We start from the raw sequence: 26,742 nt of genomic DNA, 5'->3' as shown, positions 1-26,742 counted from the left end.
GTTCTAAATTCTAAAATTGTGTTTTGTACAACAACTCGAAAGAGAGGTTAGAAGAAACATCTGTCAAAAGCGATTTGTTGCGCTGGTGCGGTACAAGGATGGAAGTGAAATAGACATATACAAATGAAATGCATATAACAAAGATGAAGATGTGGTGATCACACAAGGATAGCATTATACTACTCCTCTTGACGTAGAAAACGACAACAGATAGCTTCATGTCTAGTCACAGTTTTCAGATTGAGTATTGGTATCTATTTATTATATGATCTAAGGTTTACCGTCGTTTTTTCACCACTCAGTTAAGAGAACTTACGTCGCCGATTCAATAGTCGGAAAACGAATTTCCACTTCGGTTATTACACGATGGTCGACAAACCATAAAATTTTAAATATTGTAAACAGTTAATTGGGATTCTCTAAAAACGGTGTTTATGATGAAGATGTTTAGAGATGATCCAAATTCAGACTTCGCTTCCGCTGGGCAGATGGCTGTCTTTTATTTAAATCTAGAAGACTTTGAATTTGCCTTTTTGATTTGTGCTTTTGGCGATATTTTTGGCCTCACCAATGTGCTTTATTATATTCTTCAAAAGAAATGATTTGATAATAATTTCTGTGTGTCGCAAATTAAACACACCCGAACGCTTTTAAACGCTAAAAGAACTGAGGATGCGGTTACAAAAATTTTCAATTCAGCTGAGTCAAGGGCTACTATTCCGATTGAACGAACATAATTTTAAACCAGACATTATCTTGCACTATAATAACACCAAGGGTGCAGTTAACACCACTGATCAGATGGTAAAACAGTACTCATCGAGATGTGGTAGCAACAGATGGTCAGTTGTGTTGTTTGGACATATTCTAAACATCGGAGCATTCAAAGCTTTCCGACTGTGGGAAATCAAATACCTTGAAAAATCTAATAAAAATTGAAACAACGGATTTTTTTTTACTTAAATCTTGGTCAACACCTAATCAAGGAAAATATTATCCAGAGGTGCAGACAAAGAAAAGAAAAACACCTCAACATCACAACGCTGCAGTATATAACATTTGTGGTTCCAGAATTAGAAAATAACACAGAGGAAGTTCATGATAAAAACATAGAGCAAGCTAGTCACGTTGGTCGCTGTTATGTTTGTGCACGCAAAAAAAAAATGAAAAACTACAATTGCGCTCACAATGTCAAAAGCCGATTTGTAAGGCACATTCAAGTATTGAGAAACAAATGATTTGCGTCAAATGTCATTCCGATGATTAAAAATTATTAAAGTCTTATATTTTTGCAATATATGTTAATTTTGTAATAAAATATAAATTTTATAGTGATTTGAAGTTCAAATGTTGTTTTATTATTGAAAATAATAATTAATAACTTCGTTTTTTAATATAAAAAAAAATGGGGTAATGATGATGAATACGAAAATACTCCTGATAATGATATAGGTACCTGAAATTAATTTGCTTTTTTGTGTTAACTTTCTAAAAATATTTAATGATGCAATAATAAAATTAGAAAGTAATAAAGTTTGCATCGTACAAGTTTACGAAATTTTTAATTTATTAAGAACAAAACTTTCTGAACGAAGAAAACAGAAATTTTTTGGATTTACTGTTAGTCAAAAGCTAAAAGGTTTAGATTCCTAGACATCAAATAAAACTGAGGAAAATCTAATTCATGTTATAGACGCTGTTATGGAATATATTAAAAAGTGAGTAGATTTTAGTGAATTTGGTTGGTTGGACACCGCTTCCAAATTAAGTTTAAATAGTTATTTACATAAAAGTCAGGACAATGGATCATTACTGGCGAGGAGCGCTACTGAAATACGAGGCACTTTGTGCCGAGCATTTTAAGACTCCGAGTCACTGACGAGTCATGTATTACATTTTTTCTGAAACCGTTAATTACAATAAAAACTAATTTTAAATTTAATAATTAAAACTGTTTTCGTTTCTAAGGCCACAGAAAAAAAAAACGGAAAATAAACAAAAACCGTCACTTTCGCATTTTTTGTGTCCAACTTTTTTACAATGGAAATATTTGGAACGAGGTTCCTTTAGGGACCTAAGAAGCAAGAGCAAAGGCCGTGACGACCTGCTACCAGGGTTGGCCTGATTTTAATCATTTGACTTATGATTTAAATCAAGCGATTTTTTTAAATCATTGATTTAAATCATTTTTGATTTTTTTTGAATTACGAACATATTATAATGCGTATTAACAGCGTTTTAAATGCAATTTAATTCAATAAGGGTACAACTTGCGTACCGCCGCAATTTACCTTTTTGAGACACCGCGAAGACGTTGCAATTTACAAGTATAGTCCGCTTTTTTTAACTTTGGCAGTGTCCTAAAGTAATAGCAAAAAAGACATCTGGGATAAATAAATAAAATATAAAGCTTTTAAAACTAAATAAAATTAAATTAAAAGTTCAAACTTAAGTCAGATAATTTTTGATTTTTTTCTTACTACTTTTAAAGTTCGAATTATTGTGAGTAACCGAAAAACTAAAAAAATCAAAGAAAAATACAAAAATCAAAAAATCCAAAAAAAAAACAAAAAAAATAAAAAAAAATCGTGATTTAAAAAAAAATCATTGAGTTTTGATTTTTTTTAAATCCGGTTTTTTTTCGAACTCTACCCGCTACTAAAAAAATCAAAAATCAGGTACAACGGGGATTATCAAGCTTTTGAAGATTGGTACAAAGGTAAGAAAGTTAATGTAAATAAAAGCTTATTGGGTACTTGAAAGGACAAGTTGAAGTATATCAAGCCAAAAAATCAAGAGTTGCTTGATGGATCTTCGAAATTTGACAGTTAATGAAGAAAATAATGTTGTTATAAAAAATAAGAGCGCTTTGCCTAGGATTAGCAATGTACAAAATAGAACCGTAAAAATATTAATTAAATGAAATTTAATTAAAAACGTTTAAATATAATACAAAATTATTTGTGGCGCGAAAATACTACTTTCGCTACGGTTTCAGAAAAAAATCATTTGTCTTACACTCATATATCTGATATTATCACAAAGCTTCCTCAAAGATTGTGCACTGATCATGATTTAGTTTTTGATGAAATCACCACTCTCAATAAAATCTTGGAAACCATTAAAAATTATGAAGTTTTTTATCTAGTCGAACATTTGATAAATGGGCGACTATTTGAAACAAAACTGAAGTATCCAACATCCACTATTTTGATCACCTTCGCATTAAACGTTCCACCAACCAGTGCATTCGTTGAACGAGTGTTTAGTACCTATTATGAGCAATAAATGGACCACGGAGAGAAGCAGAGCCTCAAGTAATTTAATAAGATCAGAATTATTAATTACTGTAAATTACGATTTGATTTGAATTGAATTCTTAGCAAAAGCAAGAAAGTGCTACAAGTACGCAGCCACGAAAGAGTCTTAATTTCATTCTAGATATGATAATAAATGCCATACCAGTTATAAAGTCGTATTTCTGTTATTTTGTTTTCATTAAAAGTTTATTAAATAGGTACTAGATAATCTGACAATACTCATATTATTTTACGTGATGTTACTATGTATTTTATGAATAAAAAATTATTTTCTATATTTTTAAACGAATTCCTGTATTTTTCCACTATTCTATATAAAACTTTTCAGAATACTGCAATTATGAATAATAATGAAATTGCGTATCTCGACAAGAAACTTCGACTTCCATTACAAGGGGCTGATTAACCTTACTTCTACTTGGTACTCACCTTATTAACAGCTGTTATCTCGTTCTCCCCATACCAGTAAAGTTACAATGTTTCACTTTCACTTTGGTTTAATACAACGGTGAGTTACTGTTCTGTCGTGCGTAATTTAGACGCACATGATGTCGAAATCCGCGGAACTATTTACTAAAGAAAGATACGCTATTTTATAGGGTTACGATATTGCTGGTTAACCCGGTTAATTACATACTGTGCGAGTTCACTTGAATGGTATTTTACTAGTAGAAGCACAACTTCCTCCGGCGATGGCGAAATGGGTATTAATCTTTCAACTCGCAACACCACGCACTGTCTGCTTGGTGTCAGCGAATTGTTTTCTTTCACGTTCCACGTTACCACAGACCACACCCACCTTACGTTAGTGCGTGCGCAGAATCGCGAATCGCGCATTCTTTTTTATGGTTAAAAATCGATTTTAAATCGGTATTTTTATTACATTGCGATTTTTTCAGAATCGATCATTTTTTTAGACGAATCGATTCAATTAAACCTATTTTTGTCACTTTAGAATTCTACTTTCTACTTTACCATTATTCACATCCACAGTGTAACGCATCTGACAGCAGCTCGGTTTCTGTTACTTGTCAATTTACGAATTTTTGAATCAGGGTTTGAATGTTATTATTATGATTATGAAGACCTAATAGTGTAAGTGTAAAAAAATCGTTTGTGTTATTGGTTTTAAAACACGTTTTTTTTTTATTTTTAAACAGGATAGGTTTTTTGTGTTTATTTTAACAACTTAAAAAAATTGATACAAATACCTAGTTCCCCTTCACAGATTCATTGGTGCATCCGTTCTTGAATTGTAGAAAAATTAGAACCACAGACAACACTTGTAGTCAATGATTAGAACTAGGGGAGAGTGGGCTACGCTCGGACGCGGGGCACATTTGGACATTTTGAAATTTCTGACTAAATATCGTGTTAATGCGCAATAAAGTTTACATCAGCTTACAAGTGTGAAAGGTTGATGTTTCCTGAAAATTTGGTTGCACTGTGCTACAAACAAATTTTAATGGAAGAATAGTTGTTTTTCGGGACTCTTTTTGAAGCAAGTGATATAACCCTTATAATTTTTATTTTTTGACTGGCGGTTTAGGTAATTACAGATCCTGAAAAGTAACTACATAACCTATAATCCCATAGTGGTTTGATAGTACATAGTTACCTTAAATTTTTTCCTGTTGGACAATAAAGTATTATTATTATTAAGACCCACCACTGACCCGGAAATGACCGGCATTCAGGCAAGACTTCTATCATTACGGGTACTAAGACCAAGTAATGATATGCATTGATTAGATTAACAGAACAACTTTATTATTATTAATTCTCTGGGAATTAAATTTTAATAATTTTAAAGCAAAAGTGTTTGTACATGTAGGGTACGTTCGGACACACCTTTTGGGGCACATTCGGACTGTCTGGTTAATTACATTTTGATCGCAGAAAATGGTCCGCACCTACATTAAAAAACCTGACCGAAGAAATATAATAGAAGTGCCGAAAATTTGAAAAATCGAAAACCTGAATAATCCAAAAATTTTAACATTGAAAGTTCAGAAATGGAAAATTCGAAAAATGGAAATTTAAAAAAATTAAAAAATCAAAAAATTGAAAAATCGAAAAAAGTAAAATCGAAAAACTGAAAAATCAAAAATCAATCATTTTTAAAATTAAAAAATCGAAAAAAGGGGTAATCAAAAAACTGAAAAATTGCAAATCGATGAATTGAAGAATATATAAAGTTCGAGACAATGAATTATACTTAAAAGAATAAAATAAAAAAAATTGTAAAATCCGATTAATACAAATCGAGAAAACGAAAAACTGTAAATTCGAAAAATTTTAAAATCAAAAAATTGTAAGAACAAAAAATTGAGAAATCTAAAGTTAAAAAATTGAGAACCTGAAAAATGGAAACGCTAAAAAATCTAAAAGGTAAGAAATCAAAAAATAAAACTTTCAATTGTAAAATCCAAAAACTGAAAAACAAAAAAATCAAGAAAGGAAAAAAATAAAAATTGGAAAATTAAATATCGAAGAACGGAAAATTGAAAAATTTTAAAATCGAAGACGAAAAATTGTAAAATTGACAAACTATAAGAAGGTAAGCCTGAAAGAATAAAAAATTGGAAATGCGAAAAATGAGGATATGGCATTTGCCAAAATCAGTCTTATCTTAGCAAGTACTAGCCTCGCCCACCCGCTCCTTATTTTCTCAGAGTTAATGTCATTTGCCAAAATAAGTTTTACATTTGTAAGTACTAGCCCCGCCCACCCGACCCCTGTTATCCCAGAGGGTATGGCGTTTGCCAAAATCAGTCTTATCTGAGCATTTGCCACTAAAAGGATCATTGCGCCAACTAGACCTCCCTGGATCAGAGTAAATGGACAGGCATTAAGGTTTGCTACCCAAGTCAAATACCTCGGTCTAACGGTGTTCTCTAGAGTTAACTTTTTGCCACATTTCAACAATATGATATTGCGATTATCTAATATAACGGCACAATTTAAAAGAGTTTTAAGAAAAAAATTGGGACCCTCAATTACTACGGTCCGATCATGGGGGAACGGGATATTCTCTGCCCTTGCTCTGTACTGTGCTGCCGTGTGGACAGGGCAGGAAATCCACCATAAGAGACGCTATTAATTGACAAGTGCGAAGGAGTCGCTTTATATGCCTGTTTACCAATCTGTCAGACCGTGTCTACGGCTGCGATACAGACGATACTTGGGGAGTTACCTTGGAAGTTTAAAGCTGTCGAGTTAGGGGTAAGATATAGAGGTCCCTCTTCCTCAAAACCTACCAATTAGTGATAATGAGATCACTGGTCTGTCTAGTAGTGAAATAAAAAGATATACTGTGGGCAAACTATTAGATCTGTGGCGACGTGAATGGGCGGATTCTAATAAACGACTTGTAACCTACAAATTTATTCCGAACCCTTCGATAATAAAAGAATTACAATGGTTCCATCCGACATTCGAGCAACTCTTCATTCAGTTTTATATTTACTCTAAATTTTAACTTGTCTATATTGTTTCGGATTAATTTTTAACTACGTCTTTTATCTATACAAACTGTTTTTAACTGCACGACATTTTAATCTAGTTTAGCATTGTCTCTTTTTAACTTGTACATAGACTAGGTGTAATCTTACGCAATGCCTAGTCCATTTTTTTAATTAAGAAAAATCGCTCACCTGTAATTTTTGCTGCACTGGCCTCACGCGCACCTCGAACTGAGAAGTCTTTACGTTTCTTTTTATTCCTTCGCACATTTTAAATTTTACGGACTTTAAACATCATGTCGAGATCAAGTGATGAAGACGATTACAATGCCAGTCATAGAGCCCGGAATTCTCTGGTAAGAACGCCACCGGCAAAACAGAGAGCACCGACATGGTAGACGACGTGTTTGGGGATGTGAAATCTGAGCTTGATATGTCTAGGAACTTAGAGAAAATAAACAGAATTATAAGAGGCGTTCGTGAAGCTGTTACTAGAGAAACAGAATCGGCAAGAGGGAAAATTAGCTTTGGTAAAGGTAAAACCGAACAAGCTAGAGTTCTGCACGAAATTAGTGACATTTACGAAAAACTTGTAGCGATTTTGACCAAGCAACTGAGAACAGTCACAGACCTAGTAAGAGAAAAGACAAAATTACAAATAAAAGAGGGAGAAATATACAGGTTGAAAATTGAAATAAGAGAAAAAAGACGGAATACGATAACTTGCTAAAACAGAATAAAGAACAACAAAGTATGAAAAGGTTATGGAGGAATTGAACGCGCACAGGTGTAACAACGGAAAACAAGAACAAGATGCTACACAAAATAAAGACAAGCCAACGAAACCCAGAACGAGGTACGAGTGTATTGTGACTCTGCAGAAAGGTGAAGAGATGGAAAGCGCGACTCCTTTGCCGGAGAATGGGTCACCTCAGAGACGGGTCATTAAATCGATACTCGAGGAGAATTTAAAAGTAGATGACATAGGTGGACCTACCAAGGCTATCATTCATCTAAATCTTTGTAGACAGACAAAGGCGTAAAATTGGGGAGCTGTTGAAAAGAGATAACACGGTGGAATATCGAGAGGAGAAAAACCTTGAGCCAGTTATACAACTAAGTGGGGTAGAGAAAGGCTACATCGACCCCGAACTGGTGAATGAAATTTATAACCAAAACCCCTTCCTATGAACAGCATTGGCCCTGACGGATGGAGAGCTGGGGTAAAGATACTATCTCCCAGAGAATGCCGAAAAAAAAACAAGCATAACATCTTGATTCAAGTAAGGCCGATGATATTAAAAGTTATTGAGAACAATGGTGGCAAGATCATACTCATATTAGCGATATTCGTGGAAGAGAGGCTGCGAATGGCTGTATGCCACAGATGCGTACAATTTCGCCATATGCAGAAATACTGTGTTGAACAGAATGCAATTATATGCCCAAGATGTGCGGGAACTCATACCCTTAGCGAATGCAACATCAGTACCAAAAGTTGTCCGAACTGCGCCTGATATAGCAATTTAGATAGCGAGCCATACGCCGCCACCGACATAGAGTGTCCTTTGTATAGGAAGCGCTTGGAAATCGAGCGAAGGAAAATAAAGTACTCGGACGAGCTATGCAGCTGAGGCTGATGCAGTATAATTGCCAGAGGTCGTTAAACGTTATGGCGGATATTTAAGGTAGGTTTAGTGAGGACATGGTTGATATTTATTTGCTTCAGGAGCCTTATGTGGCTCACAGGCAGGTTTGCGGATTGGGTTGTAGTCTGAATATTTATTGTTCTGGTGAGCGGCCTAAGGCAATTGCTGTACGGAAAGGGGTGTGTGATGCTGTTTTAAGGAGTGAATGGTTAAACGAGTGTATATACGTGATCCACGTAACTATAAATGGTCAACACTTACTTTTGTCTAGTTCCTACTGCCAACACGGGGGCGACATTGAGTAAAGATAGTGAAAATAATAAAAGACGCCATCACGAGAGAAACCGATAGAGCTAAAGGGAAGCTGAGCTTCACGAGGACGGAACAAGCCAAGGTACTTAACGGGACAGCGGACATAAAAGAAGAATTACTAGCCATCTTAACAAAACAACAAAGTACGCTGGCAGACCTAGTGGGTGAGAAGAGTAAGCTATTGCTGAATGAAGGAAAATGCAAAGTTTTGAGAGATAAGATTAGAGATAAAGAAAAAGAATGTGAGAAGCTAAAGTATCAAACCAGAGAATCTAGCAGTATTAGGAACAACGATCTAGAAGAAGAAAATAGGAAGCTAAGGGAAGAGCTAAATGAACTTAGATTTAATAATCAAAGAGGAAGAGAAATAGGCAAAGACAAAGAGGATACAAAGAAGAAACCCAGAACTAGATATGCCTCGATAGTGACCCTACAGAATGAAATCAGGATGGATGGGACAGATCCCCAATAGAACAAAAGAGCTCCCCGCAAAAACGCGCAATAAAGACCGTGCTGAAGGAGACTCTGAGTGTGCAACAATTCGGTTGTCCAACCAAAGTGATAATTCCCTTGAGAAAGGGTGGCGTCTTAATTGAGTCGTACAGTAGCAACCAGAGGAAGATAATAGAGGACTTACTGAAACAAGACACGCGTGTTGAGTACCGTGAAGTCAGAAACATAGAACCCGTGGTCCAGCTGAGCGGTATTGAGAAGGGTTACTCAGACAAGGAGTTGAGTGTCGTAATAAAAACAAAGAAAACATTCTGATGCAAGTGAGACCTCTTACTCTCAAAGCCATCGATGATTTTGCCAGTGGCAGTGGCAAAATCATCTTAGATCTGCTAGAAATTTTTGTTGAGGAAAGGCTGAGAGTAGCCGTCTGTCACCGTTGCTCACAGTTCGGACACGTACAAAAATACTGTGCTGAGCATTACGTTAAATGTCCAAGATGTTCGGGAAACCATGCCTTCGGTGAGTGTGACTCGTCATCTAAACGCTGTCCAAACCATTCGCATTATAATAATATGCATAACGAAATCTCATGCCGCAAATGATTCAGAATGTCCGTTATATAAACGGCGCCGGCGCAGAAAGATAAAAAATTGTAAAAAATGTCTAATGTTATTCATCCTAATATATTCCGCCTAATGAAACGCATCTTTTGAACAAGGTATTCAAAAGATTTATTTGATAACGTTTTCTCAAAATATGTTGTTTCAGGTGATTCTGGTAATAGGCGTATTCGGTGATTTAAAAAAAATTGAGATGGTGCAGCTCACTATCGAAAAAGCTATTGATAAAGGAAGTATTATATATATTAAAGCAAATTCCAAAAACTAAAACCGATGAATCCAAGTCGTTTGCTTTAATAGAAGAGGAAGAATTGGGTGCGTTGCAGTTGGTTCGGAAATACGCAAGTTTAAGATCACCCGGTGTAACAGAGAAAAGATTTTTTCTATCGTATAGAAACGGGCGCTGTACAGAACAACCCGTTGGGAAAAATACGATAGGAAGTGTTCCATCTATTATTGTTCGCTACTTAAAATTGGAAAATCTGAAACAATATACGGGACACTGTCTTCAAAGTACATCGTCGAATTTTTTAGTCGAAACAGGAAGCAGTTTTGAAACCTTGAAAATGCACGGAATATGGAAGAACACGACCGTGGCGGAGGGCTTTATAGCGGATAGCATGGCAACGAAAAATAAAGCAGCACAATTGATTGCAAGTCCTGTTTCCTCAGCAAAAGAATCTTCATCAATAGAGAGCGGAAAATATGCAACAAAATTTTAGGAAATATGATCATATGATATACACCAAATTGATGCAAATATGCAGTAACTTTCTTAATATATGCAGAGATATGCAGTTGCATATGCTCCAAAAACTAAAAAAAAAGCTTAATAAGCGAACTAAATTTATTTACAAATTACAAAAACAGATTTACCGAGCTTACGTTTTATTACAAAAAATACATAAATCACATTGCAAAGTGTTTAATTACATCTCACTAACACATAAATCACATTTTTAATGATAATATTCTTATACTAAAAAATAAATATAAACAGAAAAATTAAAAAAGAGTAGTAATCCACTAATTTAATTACTATTTTGGCAACAATTTATTTTTAAATATTTTTCGAAATATTGTAACAAAAAAATTTTCCGGTGATTCTAAAGTACGAGTATGTATTTGTAAATAGAAAAACTGCGTACTTCGTCCACAGATGTAAAAATACTTACCGGTTTAGAGCAGGGGCGACAAAACACAGTTCCTTCTTGAAGAATAAGTTCAGGAAAAGGTTTGAACCATAAATTAATTTGAGTTATCTTCGACATATTGACACACCTGTACCGCTTTCAATGCAAACTCACGATGAAAAATAATAGGATAACGTCCCTTCAACCACCACAAAACATACCATAAATACACTGAAGTAAAGAACAAAAATATTGGGAATGAACGTATTTCCAAAAGTAATTAGGGCGCGAATTTACCTGGAAGGATGGCTTAACACCCAGTGGTTCCTCCAAACTACCATAAAACCCAAACCTTTCATAGTTATTTGAAGCTCAGGACGATATTTGCAATATGACTCGTCTTTCTAGATAAATGCCGATCGAATGGCAATCTTTTTTTTCAAATTAGCACAAAAATTGATAAAAATGCAAAATATGCACCCATTACGTGAAATATGCAGCAGAATGCAAATATATGCAAATATGCAATTTTTTTATTGCTGTATTCATTTTTAATTAGCATGATTTGTTGACATATTAAATATCAAGACTTATATGCAAAAAATTACGGATATGCAAATTTCATAAAATCCGCTCTCTATTCATCAAACTTACTTCAAGAGGAAGCTATCCACTTAGAAAATTCTGTTTTGACCGGAAACTTTCATCTACCATTTGGAATTGCTGCTTCTTTTTTGACTTTTGTACCTTCTGCTGTACTTAATAATGTTGAATAAAATTGTTAACAAAATTGGAGGGCGTTATGGTTCATGACAACCTCTCATAATAGCCTGGTTATTATTGAGTTGTTACTGTGTCTGGTATCAAAGCGATTATAAGGAAATAATAGATGAGTGAAATATAAAATTAAGAATGATTTATGGAAATGTTTAATATAATTTTTTTCTTCGTCTTTATCATCCTCTTAATCATTAGATTTTGCCTAGTTTTTTTGTTTTGGAAAATTGAAAAAAAATCTAAAATTCTTTGATGTCTATGATTAACATAATTTATTAATTACCGTAAGCTGTCGTTTTTAAACTGTTTGCCACACACTCTTGACGCAGAGGCCGGAACGATGTTTTAAAGGAATTCGGACATTAACTGTGGAGTACTATAGCAATAAAAAAGCTTGGATGACTGGCGAAATATTTTCAAAATGGTTATTAAATCTCGACAAACAATTTACTGCCCAAAATCTCAAAATTTTGTTGTTTATGGAGAATTGCACCAGCCATCCTCCAGACATTCCATCTTCATTGAAATTCGTTAAAATTCAATTTTTTCCACCGAATACAACCTCAAAACTACAACCAATGGATGTGGGTATTATCAAAAATTTGAAGGTTCACTATAGAAAAAACATTTTATTAAAATTTGTAGCAATTGTTGGAAGAAACTCAACAACTTTCTAAATTATTTTTGTTGGATTGCATTCGGCATCTTACAAAAGCTTGGCTTTCGGTGACAGAAAAAACAATAAGCAACTGTTTTCAGAAAGCTGGTTGTGGACGCAACTCTGTCTGGGACGAAGAAAATCTTTTACCTCTGGCAAACCTAAGAAATTCTGTAAATATTGACATTGAAAAGTTGAAATCCTTGTGGGAACGACTTCAGGCACTTGGGGTTATTGTGTTACAAATAGACGTTGTTTTAGCAATTGTTATACATGGTAGCTACTATATTACTATCACCTCCAGAAAGAGAAACCAAATGCTAAAATTGTTTAATTCTTGAGTTGATAACTCTTTTTAAAATATGGACATATTGTTAAATAAACAGTAATATATTCGTCTAACTTTAGATCTATGACCTTTTTCTTTAAATATCCCGGAACGGTCTGTTTCGATTCCAGAATCAATTATTTCTGGAAACATTGGATTTAAACAGAAGTTTTCCAGACATGTTTCCATATATATATAGTTTAGTATTCATAATCCTTTTCTATTTCGTAATACTCCAAATCATATTATACAGTGCATCTTCTTTAAAAGTGGCCATAGGGATTCCCATGTTAAATTTTAGACCCCATGTTAACTTTTGTAAGGGTGAAAACCCAGAAGTAATTTTTTCGGTGAAAATAGCCTTAAGGTTCTACTTTAATTTCCACTACCACATTTTGCAGTAAATTATTAATTTGTGCTTTAAAAAATTAAAATTATTTTGATTAAAAAACTTTGGTACATCATAGAAAGTTTTGACTTATCACTTTAATTTGCCATTTTTGACAGCACAATTTTAATTTAGCCATGAAATACCTATAGTGCAGTTTTTAGAAAAGAAACAGAATGATGGAATTCAAACATAAATGAAGGAAATAAATGAAAATTTCACTGAAATTGCCTTTTTGATGAGATCGAGAAAACTTGTGTTTATAAATTTGCCATAAAATTTTTAAATTGTGCTCTTGCCGGGTCTAGGACGATCTAGGTATGCTGCAGCACAATTTTGCGCAATTTCTCATATTTAAGCCTTTAATATATCTATCAGTGAGCATTTCCACTTTTTCTTTAATTGTGTACTGTGGCATATTGACGAATTTCGGTCACTAAAAACCAATAATCGAACGAGTAATCAAATTTTAGAATGTCTGTTTTTGCATGGCTACAATATTACAGACAAAAATAACCAAATATTTTATTTTTTTTAAAGAAATATCCTTTAATTTAAAGTGTGACAAAAGATGGTCCAAATTACATCCAGTAAAAATTTCAACTATGAATCTTTACTCAAACATAAGTTAACAGCGGGTATAAAATTTAACATGGGAATCCCTATGGCCACTTTTAAAAAAAAAATGCACTCTATATCGTCGATAAACCGCTGTCACTCAAATGTCAAACAAATGAAATGATAACACAAAAAATGATAAACTAGAAAAATCTAAATTAAAAGGTAATTAACGTAGAATGGAAAACTGAACTAATTTCATTACAGTTTTAAAACTTTTCTACTCAACGCTTTGTTACGAGTTGCAACCATTCGGCTCCGTCAATAAGTATCAGCATACAGGTTTAACCTGCAATTGAAATCGACCTGTGCCCGTTCAAAACTCTAAGACATCTTATTTTGTTTCTATAACGATAAAATATCGGTTCCGATAAAATGTGGTCGTCTTTTTGTTTCGCATCTGAGTTTTATATTTTCGTCCTTGTCATTTATCGCTACGTAGCGTATCGGTAGAAACAAAATCCCACCCCTGGTACCCGAAACGGGCAAAGACAGGAAGCAGGCCACGAACTGAAGACCCATCACCATCGGGTCTGTCGTACAAAGGCCCTTACACCGAGTCCTCATACCCAAGGTGACCGCTGTTGTCGACCTGAAGAAGAATCAACAGGGTTTCGTCCCCACCGACGGTTGCGTCGCGAACGTCCTTATCCTCGACTCTCTCATGAACGAGTGAACTACGCTGGTACCGAAGGAGGGAGATCTGGCTAACTGGCGTCCAATTACCATCGGCTCGGCAGTACAACGGCTTTTGCATAAGGTGTTGGCGTACCGTCTTTCAAAGTTGGCCTCAATGAGCTCGTCCCAGAGGGGTTTTACAGAGATTGACGGCACCCTTGCGAATGCTAGGATACTCCACGAGTACCTCAGGTCTGCTACGCTGAAAGGTAAGGGCTACCATGTAATATCTCTGGATGCACGGAAAGCTTTCGATACGGTATCCACGATGTAGAGATCCTCCTGATGCTCGACGATGTCGCTGCATTTTTAGAACGAAGGGGAATGGCGGTTAACCCAGCCAAGTGCAGGGCTTTAATCGCAGGGGTGCTAAGCAGACGTTCGGTGGAGAGGAATAGGTCTTCTTACACCATCAACGGCACGCGGATTCTAAATGTCGAAGCTTTCAATGCCTTTCGGTATCTGGGACACGAACTTGGCCATAAAGGCGTGGAAAAACCGAATCTCTGCAACCTTACGATCTGGCTAGACAACATTATAAAATCACCTCTTAAACCTGACCAGAAACTCTCGCTTAAAAGGCTATGTCATTCCTAGACTGCTCTACGGCTTGCAGAATACCAAGGTTACTTCCAAGACACTCAGGGCTGGAGATACGCTTATCTGGAAGACAATGATGTACATCTGTCACTTGAACGTGCATACCCCAGATGCGCTGATCCACGCTATCGTGCGAGACGGTGGGCTGGGTGTCATGGAACTGCGTAAAGCGGTTCCACGAATATTCTTGGGTAGGCTCAATACTCTGCTAGAGAAGGAACATGACCAGGCTTTGCAGGCTGTCCTAAAATCCGACCGCGTGAGGTTATTGATGGCTTCGCTGTCAAACATGGCGGGTGACTTTCCGGAATCTACTTTCTGGAGAGCGAGAATAGCCTATGGCGCCCTCTCCAAGGACCTAGAAGAAGCATCTGAGGATTCTTCTAGTAGGCTCTGGATCAGCGAGAAGCCGGCCGGCTGGTCGGGTAGGGATTACGTCCAGGCAATTCAACTGCGAACGGGCAATCTCCCGACGAAAGCCGTACCAGTTGGCGACCGTCGTTGTCGAAACGGCTGTGCTGTCGATGAATCGATACCCCACGTGCTGCAGACTTGTCCGTTCACGCACGACCCAAGAATTCGGAGACACGACGAAGTCGTGAAGAAAGTCGCTCGCCACTGTCGGTACACTGTGGGGGCCGCCATTTTATCAGTTAACCTTAAAGTTTTGTTTACGTACGAGGTTACGACGTTGTTGAACCAGTTGTAATTTGGAGTTAAAATTATTACTTAATTTGTTTTACCGTTAGTGTACGTGTGAACGTGCTTGTTAGTGTTAAAGGACATTATTATTGACAACAAACATGTCTTGTACAGTCTGTCACTGTAAAAATTGTCAACGATTTCGTTCAGAAGGTGTATCTTTTCATCAGTAAGTTTTCTTCATTATCTTATTAAAATCGAATACGTAGGTATTTATAATTAATAACAATTGGTTATTGCAATACTATGTGATCAATATTTATTATTATATCTGATTTTAGGTTTCCGAAAGATCGAGAACTTTTAAAAAAGTGGCTGATTGTTGTGAAAAAAGATGACAGCTTCAAACTGACTAAGTATAAGCTGGTGTGCTCAGATCATTTCACAACAACTGATTTCATTGTTGTAAATGAGAGAAAACAATTGAAATCGAACGCAATTCCCAGTGTGAATTTAGATGAAAGTCTAGAAGCTTCTTCAACTTCAATGAGTACTGTGAGTGCTACTTCAGCTGATATTTGAGAAGAGTCTCCATCGATTATACCTCAAGGTGTAAAGAGGACATTAAGGTTTGAATATTTTATATTGAATTTTTTACTACTGTTAATAATTATTATTTAGTGCTGCGCAGAGATACCATGGAAAAAGCAGTAACAGTACAAGTGGAAATAAAAGCACGAACTCAAAAAGTAGTTCTGACAGTAGGGAAGGTGATAAACTGGCGTTACATAATGAAACTACGTGAAGAAGAATTCCTAAATGTTGCAAACAAGTTGAAAAAGGCACATTTGGAGTGGCGGCAACATAAAATGAAAGTAAGTTGTTTTCCTGACAATATTCCTTATTGACATTAATAATTAAGTTCTATTATAGGTGAGTTTAGCAGCACAAACTTTTAGCAAGAGTTGCGGATGCACTTGAATTTTTAAAAGATCTTGGTATTGGTGACTTTCAAAGTTGTGAAGCAACAATAGAATTCATCAGAAGGATAGATTCTTTATTTGATATTCTCAATTCCCGAAGTGTACGTGCTAAGAATTTTAAGGCACCTTTGAGAGAAAACAATGAAGAAATGTGGCGTCCATTTCTCATCGACACCAATGAGTATCTTCTGATTTTGAAGGATGTCACTGGCAGGCCTTTGTGGTGCACGCCCCGAAAAACGTCAATTCTGGGCTTTGTTATTTCCGCTACGTCGTTCATGGGAATTTTTGATGAATTTGTTAGTAGTAAGAGCTTGAATGACTTGCTAACATATAAATGTAGTCAAAATCATCTGTAAATTTTCTTCTGCTCAGTGCGGTGAGCTTTTAAAGAAACAATTGTATTACTTTTTTATGCACTGGAATTACACAAATCTGTATTTATTTTTCTGTTTTCAGATCGAGAAATGGGTGAAACAATAACCCTACTCCTCTACAATTTTGTAAAACTTTTAGAAGATCGCTTCTATTTACAAACATAACGAGGGAAGGAGGAAATTGTAAAGTGCTTTGCACCACCTGTATGCTCTCTGTTAGCAGTGGCCCAAAGCAAAAGAGCACAAATGTTCAACAATCAGTTGACATGTTTGTCTGGAAAAAATATGGTCTCGATATTTTGACTGAAGCACTTGCAGATCATGACTATGACCGTCTAATTTTATTGGGCCGAGTGAAGTGGCAGAAAACGTTGTGGCATATATTGGTAGCTATGTTGTCAACGTGGTGGTGAAGACGTTTAAGTGCGCAGACTGCATTTCTTCTTGCATTGAAACACGAGGAAGTGACTTCCAGTTTTACAGATTATTGGACAAAAAAAACATGGGTAAAATAAAATACTTACAATAGTTATTTTTTAAGTCTTAACAAAATTTTGATTTTAGGTGGGCTTATTAAACCTTTTGCTGGGGTTGTAAAGACTTGTTGTTACTGTGAGTTGCAAATACGAAAAATTTTGCAACTCACCGATAACAAACTTCCAAGCGATGAACAATTTTTTAAAACTTTCGGCATGCCAGCATTCTTTTTCCTAATTTAGAGGACCCACGCACTCGAGGCGGCGGCCATCGATGAAGACCATTTATATATTCTTATTAAACAAATAATTAATGCCTAAATGTAAATAAGAATATTTAATTTGAGCAAAAGACTTCATGTCTTGCTCAAGGCATTTCTGTTAGACATGTGTACACATAATTGGTGCTGTTTTCGCATCAATAAATATATTTAAGTATAATTATGTTTATTTATTTATGTAAGGTGGAATATCTTTTAGTTGTGATTTATTATTAGGTAATTTTAATTAATGATTTTAAACTTCCCGCCCAATAATCAAGCAATTGTCTAGGGATATCAAGTTCTGTTAGTGATTTGTGATTATGTTGGCAACAGTCAACTGATAAAATGGCTGCTTTCAATTTTAGACCAAGGATTTTGTCTGCGCAAGGGGAAGCTCATTCTCCCTCTCCATATCTCTGGTTTAAACCCCATCTGGCAGTTCACCAGCCAGACGGCATCGTTGTGATAAGGGCATTGCCTCGTCATCTCATTGGTGACGCGCATGAATGGATTAACGAGATTAAGAAAAGGAAATGGAAATGAAATAGTATATTATAAATCAAGGGAAAGAAATGCTCGATTTCGCCAGAAGTGCAAATTTGACGCCAGAGGGCGAAGCCCGACAAATCAATGAGGGCGAAATGCATTTCCTTCCCGTGGTTTATATACTATTTTTTCGACAACCAAGAACTAAAACGATCGATTTTATTAAATAAACAATTGTACGGAATAAGAGCTTAACATTAGATAATTAGCGAAATTACGTTCCGTACAAGGTATGTTAGGTAAACGTACACAATCCCCAATTGAGACACTGCATTTTCTATGTTTCTGTAGATGTAACAGTTTTTTCTTCCTTTTGCGTGTTGTACGTTCTATAGAACATGGTTTCGCTAATTGTCTGTTCATAAATTTTGGAAGCTTTGGAAATTTTAAATGCATACCATGACAACCAAAATTTGTTTACTATCAAAAAAGTGATTGTTTCACGAAATTAGTTCAAGTTTCGGTTCAAGCAAGTGTTTTTGTGGAAGAGCCAGCGGAGGAACCTCAATCCGTAGAGGACGCTGCTAACGTGGCAACACTGAACTAGTTGCTTCAGAAATCGCGAGATTTGTGCAGAGAAAAGAAAGCGAAAACCTACTCAGAAAACGTACTGCCTGCGTATTTTGATGAAAAATCCAAAGAATACAAATCATCAACGTTGTGGGCCCAATATTCGATGATAAGATCCTGCATTCAAGTACATGATAACATTCACATAAGCAAATATGCCAAACTGCGGCCCTTATTGAGCAGAAAATCGGACGGACAGTCTGACAATCAGACTGAAACGTTTTTGTCAGAAGCAGATGACAATGAATATTTACTAATGAAGGTAAAATAATAATTGTGTCGTTTCATGAATAAATAATTAATGCCTGGTGCATAACCTTGCATGCAGAGCCCCACTGGATTCAAGTTATATTTGGCGATTTTTCAGGTAAGTTCATCCTGGTTCAATAATAATTGTTTCTACAGGTAGTCAGTGATGAGTATTAAATTAATTTGATGCTGTACAAATTAACAAATATTTTTCTATTTTAGATTTTAATACATGGCAAGGCACATGCTCCTGCAAGGCAGGTGCTGGGGAGAAGTGTAAGCATATAGCTACATTGCTATATATATACGTCAATAATAACTTTTGGCCTCGCGCCAGATTTAGGCAACAAGTAATGGGAGTATATGAAAACCACATCCTAGCCTCAAACCTGTCATATCAGTGTTCAAATTTGTATTTATGGTTGCATCATTTACAACAACCGAATGCTTGACACGTTGTAAAGTAGGTAAATATTTGGAGTTATAGTTTAAACTGTTTCCGAGTAAAAGAAAGAAAAAGTGGTATGAATCAGTTTATTCAGAAACAATTTTTTGGAATTAAAACAGCCACATAGAGGCTGAAGAAATTAAGATAATCAAAGAGAAAAGAAAACAACTTAAAACTAGGAAAGCTTACTTCGTAGTAAGTGCAATTATATTCTATGAACATTTAATACTACTATAAAACACCAAAGTAGATTATTCATATTTCTTATGAAGTTAGAGATTGCAATTATTAACAAAGTTGACAACGTATGGATAAAGTTAAATATATATCTTTTAGTCAAAAGAGGTGTCTGCATAATTTGTTACAGTGTGTTTGCAGGTATATTTGTACAATGCAGCAGCTGCTGCATTCACTATCCAAATGTAATGTATAAATAATGATTTGTCTGGTGTATGGTGCGGTCTTAAAATTAGGTATTTTTACTATATTTCAATTGGATAAATATTTTTACACATATTTGTAAATTCTCGTGCTTTGCCAGTTTTAGACGTTGGAATTTTAATTATTAGCGTATCGTTTTTGTCTTGAATGCCGTCATTATTTTTCAATTTATCCATTCCACATGCTCCTACAACTTCTAATAAAAAATAAACCTAAAACATAATGATTTATAGACAATGTGATTGACCTTGTTTGAGATCACCTTTAACATCATGTACATTTAATCACGGGCTTCTGTTAAAAATTTTGGTAAGTCTTCTCTTGTAAATATATTTGATTTCTTGGCAATGTAACCTATATTTTTTGCTTGAAAACTTGGTGTACTTAGATATATCTATGCTGTTTTTTATTAACAGAGTTGACTTTAACTACGACTATGCAGCCCAAAGTGTTAAAGATTTCACAGAATTTGCTTTTTCAGCGAAATACTCGTATGCAATGAGGTGTTCTCCATATATTTTGCATGGTTGTTTCTGCGCAAAAAAAAAAAATTCATACCGCTTTTCATAAACTGTGGCTGAGTTTTTAGGTAATAAATTTGATATATTATCTGCCAGTTTTTGCAAGTTCGGTCGAATGCATGTAAACTGCTTGTTATTATTGCTATCCATCTCTATTTTGCAATTGCTGCAGATCTTTCTGCAAGCAAAAATATTAAAAGTGCCGAAAAATAAGAGGTATGCTTCATACTTTCATTTAAAATGGGCATGTAAGCTAATAATCTGTTCTGTAATAATAATAAAAGCTTATTATAGGTTATGTAGATACAAGAAAATTGTTCAAATTCTTCCTTTCCGCATACTCCTACAACTTCGAATAAAAAATATACCTAAAACATTATGTTTTATAGACAATGTGATTGACCTTCTTTGAGATTACCTTTGACATTAGGTACATTAATCACGGGCCTCTGTTAAAAATTTTCGTAAGTTTTCTCTTGTAAATATATTTGATTTCTGGGAAACATAACCTATATTTTTTGCTTGAGAACTTGGTGTACTTAGATTATATCTATGCTGTTTTATATTAACAGAGTTGACTTTAACAACGACTATGTAGCCCAAAATGTTGATTTCACAGAATTTTCTTTTTCAGCGAAATACTCGTATGCAAAATGAGATATTCTCCATATAATGTTTTCCATGGTTGTTTCTGCACCGAACAAAAACTTATTACAGGTTATGTGGATACACATTGTTCGCTGCCATAGAATGTCGCTGCACTTCAAGAAATCCGCTGTTGCCATGCAAGGTTGCGACGTTGCGAGATTACGCGCAAATTTAGTTAATAAATTATATTTATAAAATTAATAAACCGGATGTGTTTCTAATAACTAATAAAAAGGGTTATCAAAGAGTATAGAATTACTGCTAAACCGAAAAACAATTTATAACCTTGTAAAATGTAATTGTGGAGGTAGATAATACTAATATGACAACACCGCATTTAATTTCTGTGCCGATTTTTGAACATAGAAAAAGCACATTACTGCGCGATTTCGAAAAAAGAAACATTACTATTTTTTAGCAGCTTTTAACCTCTCTTTTTATATTTCTCCAAGAAAGGCGTACATGTCAATTTTAAAATACCAGTTTAAGTTGGAGTAAGAAATTTACTTTTATGGTTGTGTGTACAGGCACTTCTACAATTAGCAGTACAAGTTTTTGTTAATCTCTTAAATTATTTTTCTACTTATGGAGCCAATCTGGATATTTGCTTAAGGGTGTGCTTTAAATGTTAGGAATTAATATCTTGGAACGTCATGCATCGTTTCCATACATTTTTGAGCTTCTGTTTTATTTTCTAATCACTTGGAATTTCATTTCCAAAAACAAAAATTGTACTTGAAATGATAGATATGAAGCTCATTATTCCGAAACATGTAATTATAAGATCAAATGTTACTATGCATGAAATGTATTATTTGATATAAAGTAACTTTTGATATCGCATTCTTTAGATTTTTTTCATGGGTACTTTACAGTTAATAGTATCACCATGAAATTGTTTCTTAGATTTGTTTTTCTTTCTTCCGGTATTTGAATCACAATTTGATAATCTTAAAACAACGACAATTAATTTAACTTTAGCTTGAGTTGTGAACCTGAAAGTTGTTTTGTATGAATTTGTGTGACAAAAGTGTACTAAAGATGAAAATAATTACTTATACTCTTTTATAATCATTAATTACATTTGTAGCAATTTTTGGCCTCTCGTATTTTATATTATTTTATCCAAGAAACAAGCGAAATTTGAAAAACCAGTTTAATATTTTAATGGAGCAGTAATTATGAACCCAAATGTTGCTATGGATAAAAACTATTATTTGATTTAGATTAACTTTTGGAATCACAGTCTTTGGATTTTTTTCGTAGATACTCCACAGTAAACAACATAATTATAAATCTGTCCCTTTGATTTATTAATTTCTCAATCCGCCGATATTTGAAAGACGATTTGGTATTCTTAAAACAAGGGTTACTAATTTAATGTCCCCTTGGACTGTGAGCCTGAAAGTTGTTTTGTATGAATCCATATGGGGTCAAAGTGTACTAAAGATGAAAAGAATGACTTCGTTTATAGCAACTTTTGGCCTCTCGTGTTTAATATTTCTCCAAGAATGTTTTTAATTTTGTAAGATATTGGGCCAATAAAACATACACAGACAACATTATTTGCAATTCTTCCAACCACCTATGGATTCATAAAATATCAACTTTTGCATCTTTAATTGAAATATTGTTCAATTCTAATCTAAACCATGAAAACTATAATAAAGAACTTCAGTCCATAAAACAAATTGCAATAAATAATGACTTTAAAGTAAAATTAATCCACAATCTAATTGACAAAATAAGATACAAAATTAAAAAAAAAACAATGTTGCTCGTTGTTCAAAACGGACCATGATACTAAGGAAGACATAGGTAGATATTATTTTCTGGATTTTATTGAAACATTATCTTACAAAATTAAAAACATACTAAACAGAGTAAATAAAAATGTTAATATTTCATTTATAAAAATTAATTCAACCAGAAATCAGTTACTGAACAACAAAGATAAAATTACTTAACTAGATAAAGCCGGAGTCTATCAATTACAATTTGAATGTTGAGATTGTGCCTTAAATTTTACGAATCCATATCGTGAAATAATACACCTCATGAATTTCACCGGGTTGTGTTGAAATTTCGGGTTTCCAATTTTAAATTTATTAATCTAGTACTTCGTTCCAAAAACAAAATTGTGCCCGGAATGATGGGTTAATTACCTGTTTTCACATATACGAAGCGCACGAGTCCGAAAGTTACCTAACATGCAATTATGAGGCTAAATGTTGCTATGGATGAAAACTATTATTTGACTTAAAGTAACTTTTGGCATCACAGTCTTTAGATCTTTTTTCATAGGTATTTTACACTTAACAACATCATTATGAATTTATTTCTTAGATTTATTTCTCAATCCACCAATATTTGTCTTAACCTCATAGAAAATGTTTCGTCTTATGGAAAAAATCTGAATCTTTACACTTGGGGGTGTGCCTGAATATATAGCACCGAATATTGCCTCACATGAATTTTACTGCCTCGATTTGACCAAATTTTGGGTTTCCGATTTTAGATTTAATCATGTTCCTAGTACTTTAAGATATGTTAGCACATGAGTCCGAAATTATGAGGCCAAAAGTTTCTATGGATGAAAGCCATTATTTGATTTAAAGTAACTTTTGGCATCACAATCTTTAGATTTTTTTAATAGTTACTTCACAATTAATAACACAATTATGACTTTTTCTTTTAGGTTTATTTCTCTTATCTGTTATTAAAATAACTACTATTAAGTTAATTTTAGCTTGGGTTGTAAGTTTGAAAGTTGTTTTCTACGATTCTGTGAGGCCAAAGTCTACAAAAGAAGAAAGTAATTTTAGGTTAGATGGTTAAACATTCAGCCAATTATTTGTTTTTATTTATACTACTTAAAAAATTTAAATTATCACTTTAACTTTGAATAAAAAAATATTTTTATGAATGAGTCTTCAGATACTTCTACCATTCACAGTCTAATTTTGTCTTAACTTCATACAAAATGTTTCGTATTATTGAAAAAATCTGAATCTTTACACTTGGGGGTGTGCCTGATTATATAGCACCGAATATTGATTCACATGAATTTTACTGCCTCGATTTGTCCAAATTTTGGGTCTCCGATTTTAGATTTATTCATGTACCTTGTACTTTACTGTATGTTAGCACATGAGTCCGAAAGTTATTCGTCATTTAATTATGAGGCCAAAAGTTTCTATGGATGAATGCCATTATTTGATTTAAAGTAACTTTTGGCATCACAATCATTAGATTTTTTTAATAGTTACTTCACAATTAATAACACAATTATGACTTTTTCTTGTAGGTTTATTTCTCTTATTTGTCATTAAAATAACTGCTATTAAGTTAATTTTAGCTTGGGTTGTAAGTTTGGAAGTTGTTCTCTACGATTCTGTGAGGCCAAAGTCTACAAAAGATGAAAATAATTTTAGGTTAGATAGTTCAACATTCAGCCAATTATTTATTTTTATTTATACTATTTTCGTGTGGTATAGCAAGAATAATGGTCAAAAATCAAGTATTTTAGGATCAAAAAACGGCACATCATTTTCCAGATAATATTAACACTAATAAGTCTAAAAATCTAACCAAATATTGACTTTTTTAAAGTGTTATAAGTTTACTGACGAGGTGGCTGAGAAAGGGGATGAACCCTGAAACTGCTATCACCAAAATAGTATAAATAAAAATAAATAATTGGTTGATTGCAGAACTACATAACCCAACTTTATACCCACGCTAATATGGAAACACACATATCAAAATAATTGGCTCATTAATAGCAACTTTGGACCTGTCGTCCTTTATATTTGGCTAAGTAGCAAGTATTTAAAAAATGTAAATTATCACTTTAACTTTGAATAAAAAATATTTTTATGAATGCGTCTACAGATACTTCTACCATTCACAGTCTAATTTTGTTTTAACTTCATACAAAATGTTTCGTATTATGGAAAAAATCTGAATCTTTACACTTGGGGGTGTGCCTGAATATATAGCACAGAATATTGATTCACATGAATTTTACTGCCTCGATTTGACCAAATTTTGAGTTTCCGATTTTAGATTTATTTATGTACCTTTTACTTTAATGTATGTTAGCACATGAGTCCGAAAGTTATTCGTCATGTAATTATGAGGCCAAAAGTTTCTATGGATGAAAGCCATTATTTGATTTAAAGTAACTTTTGGCATCACAATCTTTAGATTTTTTTAATAGTTACTTCATAATTAATAACACAATTTTGACTTTTTCTTGTAGGTTTATTTCTCTTGTTTGTTATTAAAATAACTGCGATTAAGTTAATTTTAGCTTGGGTTGTAAGTTTGAAAGTTGTTCTCTACGATTCTGTGAGGCCAAAGTCTACAAAAGATGAAAATAATTTTAGGTTAGATAGTTCAACATTCAGCCAATTATTTATTTTTATTTATACTATTTTCGTGTGGTATAGCAAGAATAATGGTCAAAAATCAAGTATTTTAGGATCAAAAAACGGCACATCAATTTCCAGATAATATTAACACTAATAAGTCTAAAAATCTAACCAAATATTGACATTTTTAATGTGTTATAAGTCTACTGACGAGGTGGCTGAAAAAGGGGATGAACCCTGAAACTGGCATCACCAAAATAGTATAAATAAAAATAAATAATTGGTTGATTGCAGAACTACCTAACCCAACTTTATACCCACGCTAATATGGAAACACACATATCAAAATAATTAGCTCATTTATAGCAACTTTCGAACTCTCGTATTTTATATTTGTCTAAGTAGCAAGTACTTAAAAAATTTAAATTATCACTTTAACTTTGAATAAAAAAATATTTTTATGAATGCGTCTACAGATTCTTCTACCATTCATAGTCTAATTTTGTCTTAACTTCATACAAAATGTTTCGTATTATGGAAAAAATCTGAATATTTACATTTGGGGGTGTGCCTGAATATATAGCACCGAATATTGATTCACATGAATTTTACTACCTCGATTTGACCAAATGTGGGGTTTCCGATTTTAGATTTATTCATGTACCTTGTACTTTAATGTATGTTAGCACATGAGTCCGAAAGTTATTCGTCATGTAATTATGAGGCCAAAAGTTTCTATGGATGAAAGCCATTATTTGATTTAAAGTAACTTTTGGCATCATAATCTTTAGATTTTTTTAATAGTTACTTCACAATTAATAATACAATTATGACTTTTTCTCGTAGGTTTATTTCTCTTATTTGTTATTAAAATAACTGCTGTTAAATTAATTTCAGCTTGGGTTGTAAGTTTGAAAGTTGTTTTCTACGAGTCTGTGAGGCCAAAGTCTACAAAAGATGAAAATAATTTTAGGTTAGATAGTTCAACACTCTGCCAATTATTTATTTTTATTTATACTATTTTCGTGTGGTATAGCAAGAATAATGGTCAACAATCAACTATTTTAGGCTCAAAAAAGGGCAGATCAAATTCCTGATAATATTAACACTAATAAGTCTAAAAATTTAACCAAATATTGAATTTTTTAAAGTGTTATAGGTTTACTGACGAGGTGGCTGAGGAAGGGTATGAACCCTGAAACTG

The 26,742-nt window shown here is 33.9% G+C and overlaps 3 long non-coding RNA genes across 4 annotated transcripts; 2 read left to right on the top strand and 1 right to left on the bottom strand.

Moving 5' to 3' along the window:
- Positions 1-15,805: 15,805 nt before the first annotated feature.
- LOC135143864 (uncharacterized) lies at positions 15,806-16,374 on the top strand. Its single transcript, XR_010282913.1, has 3 exons — positions 15,806-15,869; positions 15,982-16,269; positions 16,322-16,374. It is a non-coding gene; the product is annotated as an uncharacterized LOC135143864 (long non-coding RNA).
- Positions 16,375-16,575: 201 nt separating this feature from the next.
- On the top strand, positions 16,576-17,716 carry LOC135143854 (uncharacterized). The gene is made up of 3 exons (XR_010282908.1): positions 16,576-17,002; positions 17,083-17,506; positions 17,565-17,716. It is a non-coding gene; the product is annotated as an uncharacterized LOC135143854 (long non-coding RNA).
- A 1,908-nt stretch (positions 17,717-19,624) lies between these two features.
- On the bottom strand, positions 19,625-21,781 carry LOC135143798 (uncharacterized). 2 transcript variants are annotated; one of them, XR_010282904.1, is made up of 4 exons: positions 20,933-21,781; positions 20,744-20,882; positions 20,256-20,692; positions 19,625-20,205 (listed from the first exon to the last, which is right to left on the bottom strand). It is a non-coding gene; the product is annotated as an uncharacterized LOC135143798 (long non-coding RNA). The 2 variants fall into 2 exon arrangements; XR_010282903.1 differs by having other exon boundaries at positions 20,256-20,882.
- Positions 21,782-26,742: the final 4,961 nt, after the last annotated feature.

The sequence above is a fragment of the Zophobas morio genome, unplaced genomic scaffold, assembly GCF_036711695.1.
Source record: "Zophobas morio isolate AGI-343-1 ecotype UQ-CSIRO unplaced genomic scaffold, CSIRO_AGI_Zmor_V1 ptg000076l, whole genome shotgun sequence".
Classification (NCBI taxonomy): Eukaryota; Metazoa; Arthropoda; class Insecta; order Coleoptera; family Tenebrionidae; genus Zophobas; species Zophobas morio.
The sequence above is the reverse complement of the archived record's forward strand: the minus strand, read 5'-3'. Positions and strand labels throughout refer to the sequence as shown.